At 41.1% G+C, this 23,014-nt stretch overlaps 1 long non-coding RNA gene across 1 annotated transcript; it reads right to left on the reverse strand.

Annotated features, from left to right (window-relative positions):
* Nucleotides 1-21,589: 21,589 nt before the first annotated feature.
* Nucleotides 21,590-22,732, reverse strand: LOC138610957 (uncharacterized). The gene is made up of 3 exons (XR_011309588.1): nucleotides 22,670-22,732; nucleotides 21,767-21,916; nucleotides 21,590-21,669 (listed from the first exon to the last, which is right to left on the reverse strand). It is a non-coding gene; the product is annotated as an uncharacterized lncRNA (long non-coding RNA).
* Between the last annotated feature and the right edge of the window lie 282 nt (nucleotides 22,733-23,014).

A 23,014-nucleotide genomic window follows, 5' to 3' on the forward strand; every position in this document is an offset into this window, starting at 1 on the left:
AGCCTCAAACTCAGAGCCCAGAAGACGAACGCAGTCTCCATCCAGCTCGGGTCACAACACGGAGTGACCTGCACATTGTCATTAAGAGGGACCGAACCGGCCGTGCAGCGCCGCTCCGAGGGATGTTCCCCGGGTCAAAGCCCAGGGCAACTGAAGCTCCAGGCCACGCCGGTCGGACGGCCTCCACACGCCTCACCTACAGTACGGTTGACCCTCTCCTTCATCAGAGTAGTTCTAACTTTGCTTTAATGTATATCGGTGTTGATATGGTCATGCTCTTCAACATATTCATTTATCTCATGTAGATTTAGTGGTTTAGTTAATAAATTCTTCATTTATAAAGATCTGCATTATGTGTTTTGTATGTGTGAAGTACTAAGCCTCTGTACACCGCGAAACAAACTCAATTCTAGATTGTAGCAACCTTCAGATTATGAGATTGAATTAAAAAATTAAAAAATTACTAACTAATTATAAGTTTCCCCTGTTTTATCAAAATAGGGTGGTGCCCTGATAAATACCTATGATAGGTAAAATCTTTTAATTAAAGTTAAACTTTAATTTTTGCCAGTCAATGTAGAGTGCAGACATTCTACGACTAATTAATTATTAAATAATGAATGGACCGATTTACGCTACAAGTGTAAAGCACTTTGAGCGGTCAGAAGAATAGAAAGGCCATATATCCATTTACCATTTATCACAGTAGTTTGTTTGAAGAAAGGTCAACCATGTGGTTACAGTGCACAGGAAAAGCACGTACGTCAGCGAGAGAAAGACTGAAGACTTTAAAATAAAAACATCCCCTTGGTTGAAGCACAAGGAACAGGCTGCCTGTGATCTTTGACACCGCCCTCATCCTCCTTGTGTTGGAAAATGTTTGAAACTTCATCATCAACTTGAGTGTGAAGGAAATCATATTCTGCGTGAAAAATGTGTATCCTGGTAAAAATGTGGATCAAGGATCAAATGCTTTACTTTTAAAATGGTAACAGAACACTATAAAATCTCATGTGTTTTCTGACACCAAGTGTTGCATCCCTTGTAGCACCTCACAAGGCCACAAGATAGAAGGCGGCCTTGAAAAACCACTAGCAACTGAGGTCATCCTTAGAGCTGCTGAGTCAGCGTTATGCAAATGAAGACGTACTTGAAATTTGAGACAAATAAAATTCCAGATTTGTGTGACGCCAATGATGCCAGGTTTGGGACTGGCAAGGGATGGAGGGCCGAGTCAAGATAGGGGGAGCTTCACAGGGTATAAAAACTTTCCGGAGTGATTCAGAGTTTGTTGCTTGTATAGAACGTTTGGACAGGAATAAACTCTCTTTGCATCAGATTCTGCCAGTCTCCATTGCCTGCTTGTCTGCTGAGCTTTTTTTGAAGACTTTGACTATATTTTTAAGAATGCTGTTAATTACTTTGTGGCAGGGGGTCCTGGCTTTAATCTGGCCCTTATGGCCGACCTTTTTGACACAACATTTGTTGTTACACTCCTCCTGCCATTACAAGTTCAAAGTTCAAAGTCAGCAGGAACATCATCACACATTCGTTTGAATTTTCAGTGTGTGAAAGATAACCTCAGTATGAAGGCCGCTTCGCTGTGACATTTAATAGCAGACAGAAGAAGTTCCGTCCTTCCTGTCCATCAGTGAGCGCTGATGCACTCTGCAGGCTTCACTGAGCTCAAGTCCTGCAAGAAACATGCTATCTACAGGGGGGGCTTGAAATAACCAATGCATGTGAAATCCATTCATATTGATGAGTGTTTCAACATGCACTCCAGAGACCTGCCAATACTGATTTGTGATTCACATATGCAGCACTCAAACAGCATTAAGCCACAGTATATCCATAAACATGTGACCTACAAACATCTGATTAACATCTTTCATAAATCAGGTCACACTACAATCACAGATGCCAGTACACAAATCAGCCATAACATTATGACCACCTGCTGCCAAAACAGCCCTGACCAGTCGAGGCATGGACTCCACCAGACATCTGAAGGTGTGCTGAGGTCTCTGGCACCAAGACATTAGCAGCAGATCCTTTAAGTCCTGTAAGTTGTGAGGTGGGGCCTCCATGGATCGGACTTGTTTGTCCAGCACATCCCACATACGCTCCATTGGATTGAGATCTGGGGAATTTGGAGGCCAAGTCAACACCTCGAACTCGTCGTTCCTCAAACCATTCCTGAATCATGTCTGCAGTGTGGCAGGGCGCATCATCCTGCTGAGAGAGGCCACTGCCATTAGGGAATACTGTTTCCATGAAGGGGTGCACTTGGTCTGCAACAATGTTCAGGTAGGTGGTACGTATCAAAGTAACATCCACATGAACAGCAGGACCCAAGGTTTCCCAGCAGAACATTGCCCAAAGCATCACACTGCCTCCGCCGGCTCGCCTTCTTCCCATAATGCATCCTGGTGCCATGTCTTACCCAGGTAAGAGACGCACATGCACCCGACCATCCACATGATGCTCTGTGGTCCAGTTCTGATGCTCAAGTGCCTATAGTAGGTGCTCTCTGTGGTGGACAGGGGTCAGCATGGGCACCCTGGCCAGTCTGCGGCTACACAGCAACCTACAAAACAAACTGTGATGCTCTGTCTGCTCTGACACCTTTCTGTCAGAACTTGGTCTTTTCTGCTTCCAACACGCCAACTTTCACTTTCTGCCTAACATGTCCCACCCACTGACAGGGGCCTTTGTAATGAGATAATCAATGTTATTCACCTCGCCTGTCAGTGGTCAGAATGTAACAGCTGATTGGTCAGCAGAAAGCTGGTAGTAAATTAAGCTGCTTTATTCTTTTATAGAAAAAAAAGGTTAAACAATGATTCTGTTCTTAAGTGATTTATCATCTAAAAACAACAACAGCAGCAACAACAACAACAACAACAACAACAACAACAAAAACAACAAAAAGCTAATATTTGGGTAACACTTTACATTAAAGGTACAATTTATGTACTGAAGTAATGCTTAAGTAATGCTGAACTAAAGCATGACTCATGATGATTTAATGCATGAATTAATGCAGGATGTATCATGAATTCCTGTTGCTCACCATTGATAAATGAAGTCACTGCGACTGTATGTGATTAGTTTACACTTAATAGATCATCAGTTAAGGAATGTTAATTCACAGTTACTTCATACACTGGTTGATTTGCGGCCCTTTACAAATGAGTATTACGACGTCACTTTACTTGGGGGGGACACAAGTCAAGGAAGTAATGGGGACCTTGTGTGAAGTGATGATTTAGTAATGATGAACTCAATTAGCAAACATTCCCTTTTAGTGATGTTCATTAAGTATTCATTTACAAATGAGTATTCGACGTGAGCAATGCAACAGCATCCACCACAGACAGAACTCGCTAAGTTTGTTTTCTAACTCACGTTTTCTAACATGCTATCCAATGTTAGCATGTAAAGCTAGCTATCATAACCCACTATTAGCTTTGATGGGTTAGCCTATGTATTGTGTCATTTGTGTCATATTTGCAGTAGAACAAGTTTGAGTTTATTTGTCATAAGCTTCACAACACAACAAGTGTCCACTGACAATACGACACAAATAACACAATGCATAGGCTAACCCAGCAAAGCTAACCTGTACTGGGTTAACCTTAGCTAGCTTTACATGCTAACATTGGATAGCATACTTACTTACCGAGTCCTGTGGTGGATGCTGTTGCATTGCTCAAAGCCTGAATTGAAGCCAAAACGGCCCTTCCAGTGTTTTGGACTAATTAGCTGCAACAGATTGAGGAACGCGAGTCACACAGGCTTCAGTCATTGTTGGTTAGAGGCGGCTTGCGCTCGAGCTTTTATTTTGGTGTACTTCCGCTAACCGGCAGTGTGAATTTGCTTTTTAGCTAAATATTTAGTTTTTTATTATACATTATTTATTTATTTTATTTATACATTTATACATTTATATATAACATTCTAAATTATATATCTAAATGTTAAATTTTACATTTACTATTTAACCCCCCAAGTAAAGGGATGTCGTAATACTCATATCAATCAATGTATGAAGTAACTGTGAATTAACATTCCTTAACTGATGATCTTAATGTAAAGTGTTACCAATATTTGCATACTTCACAAAATATTAGCAGTACCAAAACATTAAAATTGAAAAAATAGGAACCAAAAATTTAAAATATAATATGTCAACATTGTACTTGTCAGGCGTGGCCTTTAACAAGAAGGGGGAGGACCCAAGTAGTCAGGGATCCAACCCCCAACCTTCTGATTCAGAGGCGACCAACTCTACTACAGAGCCTATTTATATCATTTGTGTAATACTCTGGCCTCAGGGTTCATGGATGGTTTATTATGCCCACATGTGTGTCTATATTAGAGACAGCACATGACACCACATGCAGCACAGTGTGCTTCAATCACACTGTAAGAGTCCAGTCGAGCTCAGGGGGTCTTGTATCATTTATTGTTGATGTACCATCTGGTCATGCCGGCTGCTTTCACTACGTAAACTCCTTTAAGCTGTACGGAGGATACAACATGTCTGTAGCTGCCTGAGGGGGCGGGCTCAGACCTGCTGCTGCTGCTGCTGCTGGGGGGCTGGGGGGACTACATTTCAAAGCAGGACTGGAACTGTTGGTTCGTTTAGGCCTGCTACAAACACGGGATGCTAACTGTTGACCTTTGATTCCAGAAGTATCTTTATATTATTGTTCAATGAAACTATAAGCAGCAGATACGAAGGGACAGAGGGTGAACTCATCGTCATACATGTTCGTATGAGTCTTACAAATACAAACAAATGCTCAAGGTAGCTCCTGCTTAGCATCTGTTTGAAGATAACTTTTAGCATTTGTTTCAAAGCACCCTGGGTTTTGTGTCCCAGAGGGGCCATGCTGTGTGTACTTCATCCCTTGAAAATGTTGTTTGCCGAACGTTGAGTGTTAAACGCCACTATGAGACCAAGCACAAAAAAACTTTCAAGGATGAGGCACACAAGGCTGAATCCACCAAACGTGGCGTGTCGAGGTATGGGAAGCAAGCGAACACCCTCAAGGTCTTTGCCACCAGTAAACATTATGCAACTGAAGCAAGCTTTTGCATTGCTCCCTGCATTGCTAAACTTGGAAAGCCATTCACTGACGGCAAATATATTAAGGAGGTGTTCCTCTGTAGTTTGGAGGTTTTGTTTGAGACAATAAAATCAAGAATAAAAGACATTCCCATGTCAGCCAGAGGTGTTGAACAATGCATGGAAGAAATGGTAGCTTGTGTGCAAGTCAAAGTGACCAAGTACAGCACCCAGATAATGGAGCTTAGTAAAGGACAGCAGGGCCAGGGATCACATTGACTGGTTGGCATCCGTTATGCATAGTACACACGGCTTTGCAAAAGGGACTTTTTTTTCCTGTCTCTTTTTCATTGTGTCATTGCACACAGCTGGAAAATGATAACTGTAAGTTTTAACTTCAGGAGGTTAAAAAATCAGTAAAAATGTTACGTTTATTGCTGATGACAGCAGCTTTCTTATATGGTGCTGATGTTTCTGTTCGTTACATTTCTCCATTTTGACATTCAAATATTAGATTTATTGCTGATGAACAAGATAAATATGAATATTCAGATGAGCATGTTTTCAGTATGGCAGCATTTTTGTATACTGCTCCTTTTGCATTCTGCTACATTTCATTCTCCCTGTTTGATATTTTTGAGATACAATTAATAAGTTGATTGCTGATTAGCACGGTTGGTGGGGTTAATGAGCGCTCTTATAATTACAATGTTTTGTAATGGGGAAAAAGAAGTGTTTTAAAAATGTTGCTGTGCACGTCTCTCTGCATGGAATAAAATAACAGATTCATTGGAGATCTGAATTTTGTTTGTTTAATGTTGACATGGCACACTGACTAAGAAGAAAATTTAAGAATGGCACCTCATATCAAAAAGGCTGCCGACCCCTGCTTTAGAGTAACTTTCTAGTTACTCTTAAGCAAACTGTCCAATGTACCTTCAAGAATCTCTTTAAAGTGATAATCTTGAAGATCTCAGTTTCGTTCTCTTTGGCGGCACCTGTGGCGATAAGCGGTAATTGCGGGAGCACACTTCCCAGATATCCAGACAGTGCTGCATGTGTGACGTCCACGGTCGGCTCCGATTGTAACTCTTGATTTTCCTGGCTGACGGTCGTTTTCCTTTTCAGACTGTTTGCTTCATCTGAGCATCGAGTTTGTTTCTTTTTCTTTGGATTTTCACTTCTTGTTGAAGTTGTATCTGTAGTCATCCATCTTTTCTTTGTTTGTTCAGCCATAGTAGATTACTGTTTTCTTGCAACACTTGCAGAGACCGGAAAAGCAGCCGCTTAGCTCCGCCTACCCTCTCTGGCAGACCAACCACTGCTGGCTGATGGAAAACGCGTCACTAACTGGGCGCAGCTTGTGATTTTTTCGCCACCGACACCCAGTCTGTAATACTGCAAATGCAAAGGCTTTCATCAGTGGGCCATAGGCTCAATCACCATTGTGTCACCTTGTTCAGCGATCGCTAATGACTTAACAGACTGTTAGAATGACCCGTTCAGCGGCTGGATGATGCAGTGTACAGGGTGGAAAATGACAGCAAGTCGGTGGTAAGGTGTACCAAAAGACATGTTTATTCAGCCATCAACAAAAAAACAGCAGCGGTTAACCGGGTCCAACATAACTATGACCAGCAACCCAGACAGATGATGTATGGCGCCTTTTATACTGTGCCACTGGTAGACTCGTATTGGACCATTCTATTTGGAGGTGCTCTCCAAAATATTATGAAATAAAGAAAATGAGCTGATGAAATAGGTATACATTATACCCCTATCTATAATATTAACAATAAACATAGACTGCTATTTAACACCAAATAAACCCCATTACCTGTATCTACAATAAATATAAATATACACCACACTATTCCACCTCCCCTCTGCCTATCTTATCCCTTGGTCCCTCCCGGAACGTTTATCTGGGTGTCCGTTCCCCGGGGGAATCTTTTGGCCCGAACACCCTGGAGCGGACACAGGACAAGACAGGTGAGTGATCACACAACTTATAAATCAATCTACATTTAAGGCACTAGCACACACACTTATTACCACGATCAACACATACAACATACTGCAAACCCTAAACGGAACACATGTCACCGTTTGTTAATTATTAATGCCCGTAAACGAACAGCATCATCGGAGCTTTCTAACTCCCCTCTCTTTTAGGCGGAGCAGCGCTCTCACGCCAGCACCCGCCTGAAGACCACCTCAATCATGGGCTTAACACGTAGATAAATACTGTTTGTACACAATCAATAAATAATGTTTAATCCTGAAATGTGCAAATATGCAATGTAATAAATGTACTGTGCAAAGATCGCTAATAAAGTGCAAATACCGCTATCAAAGTGCCAAGTGCCATTAATAATTTAAGTTGTGCCTCTAACCAAACCCAGTGTGCAATATTTACATGGCAACCAAGCCGTCAGTCACCAGTAACGATGGGCTCTTCGTTACACAGACATTTATTTAAATGATAAGATTATCACTTTAAGATAAGTTACCCTCAAGCAATCTGTTCAAGCTACCCTTAAACATATGTTGCAAAGTAGCTTTAGCATCTATTTCATGTTAACCTTTAGCATCTGCTTTAAGGTCACCAGAGAATGTAACCTGTTAGTATCTGGGTTTAGGTACCATTTAGAATGTACACTTTACTTTAGCAGTTGTGTCAAGGTAACTTTTGGTTCTAAATATTTCTGTTTTAAATATTTCACTGTGATATGTATAAAAAACATAATTTCAAGCCTTTCAATATTGACTTTTCTTTGTTAATTTAGATCCTCAAAGCAATGGTCAAGCTTTCCAGCATATGAGAAATCACAGTGAACTGACACAAAGTACCTTAACTAACAACTGTGGCCCAGACTGAAATATAGTGTGAGATGGATTATTATACATTTTAAAAGACATTTATGCTTCCAGGTAATGCTTTGGACTACCTATCCTCCCTCTGTAGCTGCAGAAGCAGGTCAAAGGTCTCACCTCCCAGACGTGCTAAGATAAATGTTACTAATGAGCAATAAAGTTCTAGTTGATTTCACTACGAATAACTGACATCGACCTCATTTCATTATCTGAATATTGCAGGCTGTGACATTTCCATGGTGGCTGTAGATGCTGCACACAGTCCCCATACATGTTGAAAAATGAATTAGAGACACGCAACTGAATGAATTATAGATGAAGCACACGATGAGATCTGCTCCTGATCAGAGCTGCGCTGGTCATGTGACGTCTATGTTATGAAACATCGCTTCAGGCTTTTAATATCTGGACTTTGATGGTGAGCAGGAAACAATAAAAAGTGGGTTTGTTCAGTCATGTTTATACAATGTGCATCACTCATAGCTCCACACTGCACAGCCCACTCTCAGGGGTTCATATCATACAGGCTGGTTTATAAAGCAGTAGCCTACAGAGAATATCCGACTGTTTCACAGGGTCGTCCTGCTGCTTTTACTCCTCCTATCATGTTCTGTAGATTTCAGAAAGAAGACCACTTTGATCCTTTACAATATAAACTCTATTGCTGGTGTAACTGTGTGTTGATACTGATATAGTTTTCCTCACTGTGCTGTGTTTAACAATACCTGGATAAATGTCCTCCACATGACCTCAGTCAAAGTAATTCACTTTTATATTCATTTATATTTAATATTATATTCTGACCACTGTGAGAAAAAATGACTCCAGAGTGTCGATGTTTTTGGGAGTACTTGTGAGGTTGCACTCTTGACAAAGTGCAAAGTTTCACTTCCTGCTTGTTTGATTATGTGTCCTGCCCCGATTGTTTTCACCTGCCCTCACATAAGCCTCACCTCACAGTGTATTTGTGCTGCGTTCCACAAAACTCAGAAGTCGAGTTTTTCTGAACTCCGACTAGAAAAATTCCGGAACGCCTTTGAAAGTCGGAGTTCCTACTTGTGAACTTGGAGCAGATTCATCTACCCCGACTTCACACCGCACCCATGGAGAGGCACATCGTTAATGGTAAACAACTGAAAAGCAACATTATATATATTTGCCTGCATATAATTGAAATAACAACTACTATCGTAGTAACACATCTGCATGAAAATGTTTAGAAGTAATGTCGCTAATGTGATTGTAGTGGACTATACAATGAAGTCATAGGCACAATAAATGAGTAGGCTGTGTGTGCTGTGGCACACATAAAATGTGCAGCTCAATGTCGTCCAACAAAATGCATCTACAGGTCAGTCAGAGAAAGCTGAAATTACTGTAATAATAATAATGTAATAATAATAATATTCTAAGAAGAATATCATAGTCCTCAATCTATGTAGAGCGTCCAGTCTCAAACAGAGGGACTGTTCAGGACACTGAAGCTGCAGTAGGTAAGATGGAGAAGAGAACAGACTTTTCTTCAAAATTCCTCCCCCTCTCTCTGTGGCGCTCAGTCCTGCCTCCAAAGCCCTCCCCACAGATAAGGCTGTCATGTGCGCACAGGCTAGTAACCACAGCAGCTGAAGAAGCCAGATATACAAAATGGCGGACACACCGCTAAAAATGGGAAATGACAACCGCAGCAGTTGTATTACACCATCAACACTATCAAAGCATGTACACATCAAAGCAGTGGAAATCAGTGTTTTTACTGTGAACAGTAATCTACAGCTAATTCTATTTAGCAAAGTCCGTGTACTCGGCGGCCATTCGACTTCCGTTTTGAAGTCGAAAATCGGTAAACGGATAACGAGTCGTTTCCAGTTTTTCACTTCAAAATAAGAGAACGAAAAACGGAAAACGACCCGTATCCCGTTATTCGTTTTAAAATCGGAAACCGAAAAACGGGAAACGAAAATAACAGTGCCATTTTTAATTCCAGATTTTGCCGTAGGTCTTTTTTAATGACCCGGAAGTTAATGACCCGGCGTAGTTCGTTGTAGTTCGTTTCAGCGTTCTGACGTCGTCATGTCTTTGTCAATATTGTCAATATTCAGAATTTATTACAGCCAGGAGGTCAAGTGGGATGTCCTGTAGCGCTACGGCAAAATCTGGACGACAAATTTTAAATGACCCGGAAGTCATTGTGTCCAGATTTTGCCAGTCATTGTAGTCTTGAATTTTTCGCGGGTGATTAGAAGAGTAGAAGAACAATAGAAGGAATCTTAGAGTTGCTAGCCATGGACAGTTACATTTTATTCAGAGGTGCCAAGAGACTGGCCGTCAGGGAGGATGACATGACTGTCATGAAAATAGGAAGAATTTTCCAGGTGCCGTCAGTTCTCAATGTATCATAGTTTTGCACACGGGTAAATTCATGCTAGGTTCAAAAGGTTGATTTGCCAAACGACGCTGAAGTTAGCTTCCGATTCGGCACTTAAGGGGAAAGTAAAGGGGAAATTAACTTAATGTGCAATGCGACTGTTTGTCCACTGATTGTCTGTCTTTTTGTGACACTTCTTGATGTGAAAACATTTTAGACATTTTAGGTTAGACATTAACTTTGCCTGACACCCACTATTGTATTTGTGAAACTTTTCAATTATGATTATGGTGATGACTTTTTTTTAATGGCATAGGAGGTAACGATGCCGCTATGGAGTTCGTAGTCCAAAGTAAATAAACAGAACACTGTGAAGAATTTATCATCCTTTATTTCATGACCACTCAGTCTTTCTGTGACAACGATTGACCTACCTCTTCAATTGCTTTCGCAACTTCGCCTTCCAGTCGTCTGTCAGGGCAGAAATCCTTCATGGCCAGTCCCTGCTCAGAGCACCACCGGCCTACATTCCTCTTGGAAAAGCCTCGTAAGAGGCCAAAGTGGTCGGTCAGTGCTGCGGCTATATCGCCACAGGACATCCCACTTGACCTCCTGGCTGTTATAAAGTCTGAATATTCAGATAAAGACATGCCACGGAAATCGCCTCACGAACTACGCTGGTCTAAGGATCAGATCAAGTGTTTTGGCGGCATACGGTGGCTTCCGGGTCATTAAAAAAGACCTACGGCAAAATCTGGAATTAAAAATGGCACTGTTATTTTCGTTTCCCGTTTTTCGGTTTCCGATTTTAAAACGAATAACGGGATACGGGTCGTTTTCCGTTTTTCGTTCCCTTATTTTGAAGCGAAAAACGGGAAACGACTCGTTATCCGTTTACCGATTTTCGACTTCAAAACGGAAGTCGAATGGCCGCGAAGTACACGGACCGTACACGGACCTAGCAAAACCAGCAGTACTTAGTTTGCTAACAGAGACTGTGGAAGAAACCACAGCGCCAACTGAACAGTAACTTACCGATCATGTTGTTTGTTTAAAGTGACAGTTTGAGCAAATATGACAAAAAGTTAGTTTTAATAATGTTACCTTCTGAACCTTTGTGTATTGTGCACTTTTTTTCCACAATTCTTCCTGATGTCCTGGACATCGTCGTCTAAAGTAAAGTTACACAAAAAGTAGTGGTAAATGTAAAAACTTGTTCTTCTGAGGACATAGCTTCAGTCAAACGCACAGATGTTGTAAGGAGAAGCCACCGCAGTAATGGCAGCTTGCCAACTTTCAGTAGTTCGCCGGATTAGTCTATAGGGTATAATAATTCTCACTCAGAATTCGGACAGCACTACTAAATGGCAAATACCCTTTATAATGCTATGTAGTGAGTAGTGGGTGATTTTCGGCTTTTGTCTTCCCATGACCCAGGGCCAGATCTTTGTTTTTCATCATGAAACCTATCTGTGGTGAAATTCCCTGGGATTTCTTTAGGGGACTTTGTTAACATCCCTGGATTCTTCTTGTTTTTCAAACATTTGTTGGATTGTTGGTTGGACCTTTTTGTTGGATTTTGATGCCTGGACTCTTCAAGTAAGCCCTTTTTTTGTCTTGTCTTTTTGTTTTTTATTTTATTTAATAAATTCTCCATTGTCTGCACGTGGGTCCGCTCCCTTTGTGTTAAATCCAAAACCTGAGGTTTGTCACGTGAAAAAGTGCATGTTGGTGGGGAAAGTGCCCTTTCTTTTTGCTTGAGCCCCCCACCCCAAAAATGTGTGTGTAAGTTTTATCACTACATTTACAAATGGACTCAAAGCATACAGAGATCAAGAGTCTCCACAGCTAAGAGCTAACCTGCCTGCTCTGTCTCTTCTTTATAAACAGGTCTCCTGTCATCCACACAGAAAGTAAAGGACCTGAGCCAGAAATGCGCGTCTGGTGTGAACAGAAGTGCTCCGGCTCGCGCACGATTTTTGTTTCCTCGTCCGGTGTGTCCCCGGCGTAAGCAGACTTTTAATACTGTAAAATATATTTCATTATTTATATTGACATATTTGCTGATCTTTTTATTGCAACCTGTATTTTTTCTATCTTTATCACTTCTTAGCCGAAGTAACAGGTACATGTCCCCTGTGGAGGATCAATAAAGCTTATCGATGATGTCTCTTATTAGGCTTCTGACCAAGCAGCTGTGTAGTGTAGGGAGTAAGAACACGGTCTTCTCTGAACCTTTGAATGTACATGACAAACTGCAGTATGGTCTACAGCCCAGCATGACCCCGAAAAGCAGACACTCCTCTGACCTAAGCTTCTCAAAGCCAGGGTGGAGGTGTTGATGAGATTCATCCATCACCTGTGAGCCTGCTGCTGTTACCCACTGTGCTCCCTCACTGCTCGTCACAATGCAGCTTTGATTCATCCTGTCAGAGCCCAGAGACCAAACCTGGAGCCTGAAGTCCATGAGCGAGAACAGGAGGAGAATTCACTGAGAGTCTGACTGATTAATGGGAGCTCATTAAAAAAAAGTAATGGTTCATAAAACCTGCCCGTTCATCAGAAGCATTTATCTCTTTTTAACTCCACTCTACAATTCTTACTAAGATGTCAGACAATTTTCTCTGAAATAAAGAATCTATAATCAGAATCAACAGATGAGTCTCTGAAGGAAACTGTTCGATGCAGAAAATGTTTTTGCTCTCCATCAAACATCTGTTGCTCAAAAATCTGTTTGAAAATGTTAGTGTTTGGTTTCTGAACAAAGAAACAAGGATTTGAAATGTCCCAGTGCAGACAAAACCATAATACCTGATGAAATGATTAAATGTGTCATAAATAAAAAGCAAACTGAACTGAACCATAATGATGGTACAATAATGGAAGTGTTAGCTGTCGTCTGCAGAAAGAACAAACGCTCTGCTGCTGGCTTTTTATTTGAGATAGAATTAACAAGGATCATAAAAAGAGTGAAGAGCTTTCATTTGTGTTGCAAAACTAGGAAACATCTTTTCAGTGAACTGTGAAGGTTCTCAGTCATCCAGGTCATGGTAATTCTAGGCTTAATCCAAAAGGCAACTGGACTTGGTTGAAGTTCTTGAAGACGTTTCAAGTCTCATCCGAAAGGTGAAACATTTTAGAACTGAAGAAGCCTTTCAGGTGAGAGGTGAAACGTCTTCAAGAAGCCCAACCAAGTCCAGCTGCCTTTTGGATTAAGCTTAGAATCTTTTCAGAAAGACAGAAAGACAGAAAGAGGAGGGGGGTGCACTATGAAGCAGGATCTGTGGTTATCGAGGTAACTTCAGGGTTAACTCCCGAGTTTTTAGCACTACGAAGGTGGTTGACCATGGTCACCATGATCACCAGATCACCATGGTAACTTATGTTAAACACCACCCACTGACCAATCAGGTCTCTTGATTCAGGAGCTCTGTGAGCAGATTATGAGAGAGAGAGAGAGAGAGAGAGAGAGCGGTCAAACGCTTCCTGTTTACCGTCTGATTTTATGAAATATATTCATGAAAGATACTCATCGTGCTTGACTGAAACATCTACAAGAGAGACTGATAAAAACTCTGAAGCCTGAAGTACTTTACACTTATATGATATGAATGTAAGCATTGGTACTGCTTTCAATTGTGATTTTATATTTATTTTTATTTGCTCCATAGTTTGATACGGCTGAGAGAATAAAAAATAAAATAAATCTGTGCAACCTATTAATGTAATGTAACACACAAGTGTTACAATAAATATATGGTGCTCTAGTGATGGAGCACTGATATTATTATACTTGCACATGTACACAGTCTGCTTTTTTTTGCCAATTTTCCTTCCTGCATTCAGCCACTGCAGCTGAGTGTACTTAAGTCTGGATTAACTTCTTCATATCTTTCCAAAATCATAGTTTGCTCTGAGTTTGTAAAATTTGCTGATCAGCTGACGGCAGACTTGCCTGTTTTTAGATTTAGTTTGCTCCAAACAACGCTCCTTTCATGTGAACGTGCTCATAGAAACCCTGGACTCACACATAGCAGAGTATGGTAAAAAAGAGGCCAAGGTTAATGTCCAGTCCAGGTTCGGTACACAGGTAATCAGACTTAAATTCAAAGGGGAGGCAAAAAGGCAAAGTCAAAAATCAGGCAATGATCAAAATATGAAAACACTCACAAGCACAAAAGGCTGGAACGAGGCGACACAAAGGAACACACAACGAACTGGCAACAAGAGGGAAGACACACAGGGTATATACTGTACAGTATGCGAAGATCATCAGGGGAAGATGAGACACAGATGAGGCCAATAAGGGCGGAGCTGACACAGGTGGCAGGAAAACACAGGAAGCAGCAATCTTGGAAATCGAGGAAATGAAACAGGAAATGACTCAAATAAAAGTATAAGACACTAAAACATGACCTCAGGTAACTTGACGGAGTGTGTCACACAATACAGCAAATAAACAAATTAGGTTCAGTCCTTTACAAACACAGTTATTTTAGTTTGTGTGAAATTTATTCCACAAACCAATCATCAGAATCCTCCACAACAGCTAGATTTATTTATGTTTGATCCAGCGTCGTCTGCAAGTAACCATTTCAGACTGCAGGTGCGACGGTGTGACCGCGGTTATCAGTTTTTGCAGACGTTTCATTGTTGTTGAAATATTTTCAGCGGCAGAGGAAGTCAAGCTCCATAATAATACAGCACTAATGCTTAAGAGCCATCATTTAGCATAGCGTTCAAAGCTTTGCAAACAACTCAGCTAACGTAGCATGTGTACGCTACCTGCTAATTATGATGTGGACATATTGTAGCTGTCCTCTCAGAGACAAAGACAAAGAGACTGATGTTCCGATTCTTCTGTTTCCTCCTCTGATTATGACTCAGACAAACATGTAGGTGGAGCCAGTCTGATGTCAATCAAAATGTCATTGGTCACGCCCACACAGTCCTGATATATGGTATATGATATAAGGTTTTCTACAAGTTATGATGTATTTTGATATTTTGAACCATATTTATCATTTGTCCTTCGGCAGAGTCAGCTTTTCCTCAGCTCATCTTTTCAGAATAAAAGCCTAGTCATTCTTTGGAACAGAACACCAAAGCAATTATTTCCAGGATGGTGCAGTGACCCGGCCGCCGTCTGCAGAGTTCCCCACAGTGTTCGTGTGGAGAGGTCCCTGTGACGGCCCGAGAGCCTGCAGGCCCTCGCCTCAGCCCAACACTCTATTCATTAGTCCTGATCAAACTGTCAGCTGTGCAGCGGGCTGAAGCCGAGCTCCCACAATGCACTGCAGCGAAGGTCAGGGATGATGAGAATATTGATTTGGAGACAGAAACGGGGGCATTTGGCAAACTCATCTCAACGCTCGATTCCCTGCTCATCATCTGTCACTGCAGGGAGTCACTGTTCACTCATTCATTTAATGGTGCTACAAGGGCAGTGCTGCTCCCATGCCCCCCCCACCCCTGCCTCCACCCACAGCACCACCCTTACAGACGCTCGTAAACTCAGACACTGTTTACAACATCGATCTAAAGAGTGTTGATTTTGAGAGCAACAAAAACACTGTAAGAACATTTATTACAAAATTTTTTCAGCGCAAAAACTTCTAAATCAAAGCAGCATTACAGAGTTTGTGTTTTCATTTCATACAGTCTTCTTCCATTATCCTGCAAACAAAATGTGGATCTGAACCTGTCTTTGGTTTGGAGGCGTTCAGGTCACTCGCTCTTTTGCAACACTCTGTCATCCTCTCTGTGCTGACTGTCTTTAAGCTGCAATGTATTTAGAGTTTCAAAAAGTTTTCATAAAAGTGGCTGAAATAAGGTCTTTATATTGAGCTCACCTCAAAGTGACTAAGAATATCATGGAATAAGACGGTCAGAGATTTGGGGACATTTGTGACTGGATCAGCAGACTTGTCGACATATCACCTGCCTGGTTACTTAGCAACTTAGGTTAAGACAAATAATCATCAGGGTGTTATCAACAGTGTTGGTGGTAACGTGTTACAAAGTAATCTGTTTGAGTATTCAGATTACTTTTTTGTTGTAACGAGAAGTGTAATGCGTTAGTTCTGCGATTCAGGTAATCTGTTATTTAGTGACTTTATCATACACAGTAATCTGTTACTGGAAAATAAATCACTGTATTTCTCTTTTCCTTTTGTCTCCACATAAAACAGAAACTCCCTGAAGCTCTGTTTCTGTTTCTCTCCTTCTTCTTGGCAGGTAGCTGCGTACCAGCAGAAGGTAAACTCAGCTGTGTCAGTGCGCATGTGTAGCTAGCTAACTCAGCTAGCGAGATGTCAGAGAGGGCAGCGTTTACTTTGTGTAAATATTCACATTATTCTGAATGTTTGGGTGAAAGGGACGACAACAACATGACGGTGAAATGTAAGCTGTGTGTGGAGGATAAGTGCTCGTCAGCTGTGAAGAGCTTGACTTCAAATGTGAAGAAGCATCTGCAGCTAAACACGGCTCCACAACACTGGTGGGACTAAGAGCCTGTGTTGTATTGTTGTCATGGAAACAGCTGTGCCTAATACTGTATGCCTCTGCCCAGTTCACTGTCAGACTGTTAGCATAATAAAGAGCTGTAAAGGTTATACTGCGTCTGTCATTCTTGTTATTAGGCTGCAGAGTTACAGATTTTAGGCCGTAAACGAGGCTCTGCAGAGACGGTAGAGTCGATACATTCAAAGGTAGACGTGCAGCAGGCTACACGCCGTCCTGACAATATAACACACGTGTTCCCGACACCTGGGTATAATAATTGACGACCAGCTAACCTTTAAGGTTCATGTGTCCTCGATGCTCAGTCTTGTTGATTTGCCCTGTACAACATCAGGAAGATCAGACCCTACCTGTCAGAGCATGCAACACACTTGCTGGTACAGGCTCTCGTAATATCACACATTGATTACTGCAACTCCCTCCTGGCAGGCCTTCCTGCATGCACATTCAGACCTCTGCAGATGATCCAGAATAAACCTTTAAGAAGAAGCTAAAGACCCAAAGACCTCTGACCTTAATGACATTGAGGCCATTGATGATGATGACTGTTACAAAGTGAGGTGCAGGGAAGCATAGGGAGACTTCAGAAAGACAAAAAAAATATCACTATGGCTGGGAGTTATGCTTTGAAAAATTAAGCAGACTTTATTTTCAGTCTCTACAAAAATAAAAGAAAAAAACATGAACCAAAAAAACTTCAATGCGTTACATTCATTACACAGCTCAAACAGTTCTGGTGCTGTTCTTCTTAAACCAGTCCACACTCTCTCATTGCACTCACATAAATAGTGTGTGAGCCCGCCTTGCCAGTTCAAGGTCAGGACTATTAGGACTATCAGGTCAGGACTGTAGAAAATCAAGTCGACATGGTTAAACACAAATATACATTGTTTTTCTAAGCTTGTTCATACCAACAAACCTCATTTACTTTTTCACCATATAGTCATATATATTACACATTCAAAGGAAGAAAGTAATTTCAAGACCATTCAGTATTTACCTTAACTGGATGTCAATTTCACCACTCATCCTTTGTCCAATCAAGTCAGAGAACCCACCTACTCACCCATCACATAAAAGGGCTGTAGTTGAGGCGTGCTTCCTCTTTAAGCACCAGCACAAGATGGCCTCCACAAAGGACTCAAACTTGAAAAGGTTATTGTTTTTACTACTGCATGTCTTCATTATACTTTTAACAAAAAATTGCTTTAAATTCTACTAATGCAGAGTACAGCTATTTGTAGCAACTAATATTGAAACCATTTCACATAAATTAAAGAAAATTGTTTGTGTGAATCTTGAAGCTGTTTGTTGGCTCTTCGTTCCCTCCTGTCTTGACTGTTGCTTGTGCTTTATTAACTCTCAGATGTATGCCGACAAAAAGCGTCTGCAAAATGGTCTGTACTTACATAGCGCTTTTCTAGTCTTTGCGACCACTCAAAGCTGCTTTTACACTACATGTCACATTCACCCATTCACACACACATTCATACACTGATGGCAGAGGCTGCTACGTAAAGTGGCCAACCGTCAATCAGATATCACATTCATACCCGTTGGCTATGCCACCGGGAGCACTTTGGGGTTCAGTGTCTTGCCCAAGGACATTTTGACATGTAGCCTGAGGGAGCTGGGGATCAACCTCCGACCTTCCGACTGAAAGACGACCGACTCTACCACTGAGCCACAGCCGCCCCAGGACTAAATGAAATTGTAACATTGTAACATTGTAACATGTGTAATGGGTTGCAATGGGAATTTAATTTTTTGTCATGCAAAAGTAATCTTAAATAAGTCAGTCATATAATTCCTGAGTTTAGAAGGTAAATGACGCTTTAATGTGTTAAGATGTAATTGTGACGCGTTACTTTTCTCAGGAGGTAACAAGTTACTTTTAAAAGTAACGTTACCCAACACTGTATATCGCCTCTCTGGCATCTCGATCACCATACTGACAGACATAGAAACTGTTGACCAGCAGTCTCTTTCTATCCCTTCTCTCAAGGTTTCGCTTTTCAGTTACATTTTGAATTTTGAGAGTGAGGAAGAAATTAGTTTGTCACAAATCATCGTATTGCCCTGAAGCCTAGTTATAATGGAGGCACATTGAGCTCAGCAGAGGAGAAGATGGAGTCCTTATCTCATAATTATGACTTAATATCTCTACAAGTCTGCTGGTAATAATGAGAAAAGGTCCAAGTGGTTATTCATCATCTGTGTTTGAGGAGACACAGGAGTGACACCTGATTAAACTCAGTTTCAACTTTGTCTGAGACAGTCGGAGATGAAAATGTCACTGAATAATGTGGATGTGTTTTTATTAGTGTCTTAGTCTATTGCATGAGTGAACTGCCTATCAAATGTCTTTAAGAAACTGGTATGTGAAAATAACTTACTTGTTATTGTCAACTATTATGTAACATTCGTACATTAGTTACAAAAAAGGTGCTTTATGTAACTTTAAGAAAGTCATTTCTTGCGACACGGTGGGCCTTTGAGGGAACTGCAGTCAACCTTCTTGTACGCGCTCGCATGGACACTCACGCATGAACGAGCATCCGCGGTTTTTGATGAAGACACACGAAAATGAGCATGCTCAGTCTCAGAACTCACCGGCTCTGTTTACTTTACACTGACAAGACGTGTTCATTGACCGGCATCATGTTGTCCAAAATCAACACTGTTTGTCATAATACAGTTAATATCATGTTAGGTGGTGAAGTTATTTGTCAAGCTAGACTGACAACACTGACATACACACACTACATGCTAAGGTTCGCCAACTAGCTCTAACATAACTACACTGCGTGGATCTGGCATTGTGCTTCATAACCAAACGGCAAATTACTCAATTACCAGACAGATCAGCCGCGGGAGTCTGCACGAGTTAGCTGATGTTATCTACTTGACGGTGTTTTGCTACGTTGCTTAACTGTCAAATCGGCTGTGATAGCAGACAAGCTAACGGTAGCTCACTGCTAACTGCTTGTTGCCAACTTACAGCTGGCTGGCTAACCTTAGCCTAGGCAGGTAATGCAATGATATTGGCTAATAGAACCAGGACAGGGGGCCTCCGGTTCCTCTGCTAATCCACAACAAGCTCTTTGATCTTGCTAATATTGAACTGAAGGTGATGATATTCAACTTCAACTTCAACTTTAACTTTATTGTCCCCTATAAGGGAAATAAAACATAGAAAACATCCATCCATTATCTATACCGCTTATCCTGTTCAGGGTCGTGGGGGGGCTGGAGCCTATCCCAGCTGTCATTGGGCGAAGGGCGGGGTACACCCTGGACTGGTCGCCAGTCAATCACAGGGCTGACACATAGAGACAACCTTTCGCACTCACACCCACATCTATGGGCAATTTAGACTCACCAATTAACCTTGCAAGCATGTCTTTGGACTGTGGAGGAAGCAGGAGACCCCGGAGGGAACCCACACATGCACGAGGAGAAAATGCAAACTCCACACAGAAAGGCCCACCTTGCCCAAACCGGGGTTTGAACATGGGACCTTCTAGTTGTGAGGCAACAGGGCTAACCACTGCACCACTGTGCAGAAACTGGGGAACAATAGTCTGTATGGGGGGGGGAAGAAAGAGGAAAGAAGGGGAAGAAGGGGGAAGGAAGAAAAAGAGGAAAAAGAGAGGAAAAAGAGAAAAAAAGAGAGAAAAGGAGAGAAAATGAGGACTCTTAATGGCTCTTCTGCATGTGAAAAGCCCCTCCAGCTCATAATTTTTTATAATAATTCCAGAAATCACCCAAATGTTGAATATTTGTAGTTTCTATGAATAGGAATTATGGATCCAAAGGTCGCTGGTTCAATCCCTGCCTGGATCAACACAAATTTCACCCAAAGTGCTTTGGATTGTTTAGATTAAATAAGTGAAATAAGTTAAATGAGTTATATGAGTTATATGACATAAGAAAACACTTATTAGTATTCAGATTTAGTGAAATCAATACTATTTGTCATTCTGTATTTTATTATGCATTCATGATGTGCAGGAAAGTGATAGTGTGATTTTCATTTCACCTCAGTTTTTTGTTTTATTGTTTTATTGACATTAATTCAAAGAACTGTATAAGTTATAAGACATTATTCCGAACTAATGAATTGAAAATATTAGCTTTTATTGTCTCCTTTCCATCTAAGAAAGGGTAATTTTATAGTCACAATATTATGGTACTGTATTGTGTTATCATGCATGGTGGGGCAGAAAGCAAAACCTTGTTTGACTCCTGGTTTTACACTGAGATTTAAATAAGTCAAATGAAAGAATTGTTGTAGAAACAAACCACATATTTATTATAAATAGAAAACACAGTGAAAACAAAGACGTCCCACCCCCCAAACCCTCTCTTTCACGCACCCCATCTCCACACACACGCACACAACATTATAGAACGACAATTAATTGAACACAACAAAATAAATAAGAAAAATTATGCCAAAAATTATTAATCAAATGACTCCAGTAGTGCAAAGAACACAATAGTGAATAAATACAATACCAAAAAAAAAGAATAAAATACAAATGTCTGCCCTTTTCCACTAAATGTCTTCCAGCCACTGCTCCAGTGGCATCCCTGCATGGGTCTGACAGTAGATGGTCTGTGGCCGCTTTCTTCGGTGGCTACACTTTCTTGGGAGGATAAAGAAGCAGAAACATTAGTATAAAGAATACAACATCAACAATCTGCACATGACAATTTGATATTAGTTTACAAATACCTTCTTAGTATTGAAACCACAGTCACATGTCTGTGGGCCCTTGAACAGAGTTGCCTGCCCCCTCAGCTGCATTGGGCATTCCTCAATCTGTAATATTTCATAACAACAAATAAGCAAGTGTCTTTTTAAAAACATTTAGCTTCATCATTTATAACTGTATGCTAATTGCTTTATACAACTCTACCTTCTGATAGAGGTCATGCCACTTCTTCTGGCGGGGAGCAGGCCTGTTTCTTGCATCGGACGGCCAAACACCTGCGGCAGCAAACCTCCGCAGGCGTCACATCCATTCATCATCACCCATAGTCCTGTGTTTTTGTTGTGTTGAAGCCATCTGTGGCCAAAGAGGAGAAAAAATGTACACTATCAAATCCCACCATCTTAACACATAATGCTACCATCATAAGATAAGATAAGACAGAACAAAGTCAATGTTAATATAGTATAGATATGTGGAATTAACTTATTCACAACTACTAATAAAACATAGAGATTAAGCATGGAATATAGGGCAAAAATACATAAACGAAGGGTACAAGAGGTAAAAGTAAGGGTCAGTAAGGGTCATGTTGTGTGTAATAATTCAAGTTTCATTATAAGTATATATAAGTTATAAGGTCATACTGTAAACAAAACACTGTTACTGTGAAATTGTTATTTAGCCTACCACACAGCAAAACTCCCCATTCTTTTTTAGTAACTGACCCCTCCCTCCACAAGATGTTAATAAATAATCAATAAGCTCATGAAATAGGGCAATGTTATATTCTATATATAAATAACTTAGCCGAAACGGCCTCAACAACGTTAGTATCGAGATGATACGACAACAACGTGCGGAGATACAGGATGCATGACGATGTAACACGACAAAATACAATACAAACATAACTTACACGTCTCTAACGCTGACAACAATAATCATTGTAGTGAATGAAGACATTGACCGTGTTAACCAAGACGACTGTCGGTCTTTTTTTTTTTTTTATACCGACAACTGGATTTGACACAAAGACGCTAACCACAATGGCGCGAACGATCAATATAATAATATATGGATGACAATAGTTGTATTGATGCCATTTACCTTGAGATTGAGAGCTGAAATTCCGCTTCGAGTTTGAGTTTGCCGCCGCATCCGGTTCCCCGCAGAAAGTTGGACTTGTGTGGCTAAGATTGGCTGAGAGCAGGGAGGGGGGCGGGAGCTAGAAAGCTGAAATCCCCCGAGCGCCATTGGTTGGGAAAGATGAAAATTCTGAAATCCCCGCGACGCGATTGGCTTTGAAAGCTGAAATCAGGAGGACGCGATTGGAGGCTGGGAAACAGTCGGACGGGGGTGCGGTGCCGCAGCCCATAGAAATCCATAGAAATACCATCATTACATTGTTCAGAAATAAGTGCATAATAACTGTTCCTTTTTTAAAATTTAAAT

The sequence above is a fragment of the Semicossyphus pulcher genome, unplaced genomic scaffold (assembly GCF_022749685.1).
Source record: "Semicossyphus pulcher isolate SPU_LCO1_2020_fin unplaced genomic scaffold, fSemPul1.0.p SCAF_11, whole genome shotgun sequence".
Classification (NCBI taxonomy): domain Eukaryota; kingdom Metazoa; phylum Chordata; class Actinopteri; order Labriformes; family Labridae; genus Semicossyphus; species Semicossyphus pulcher.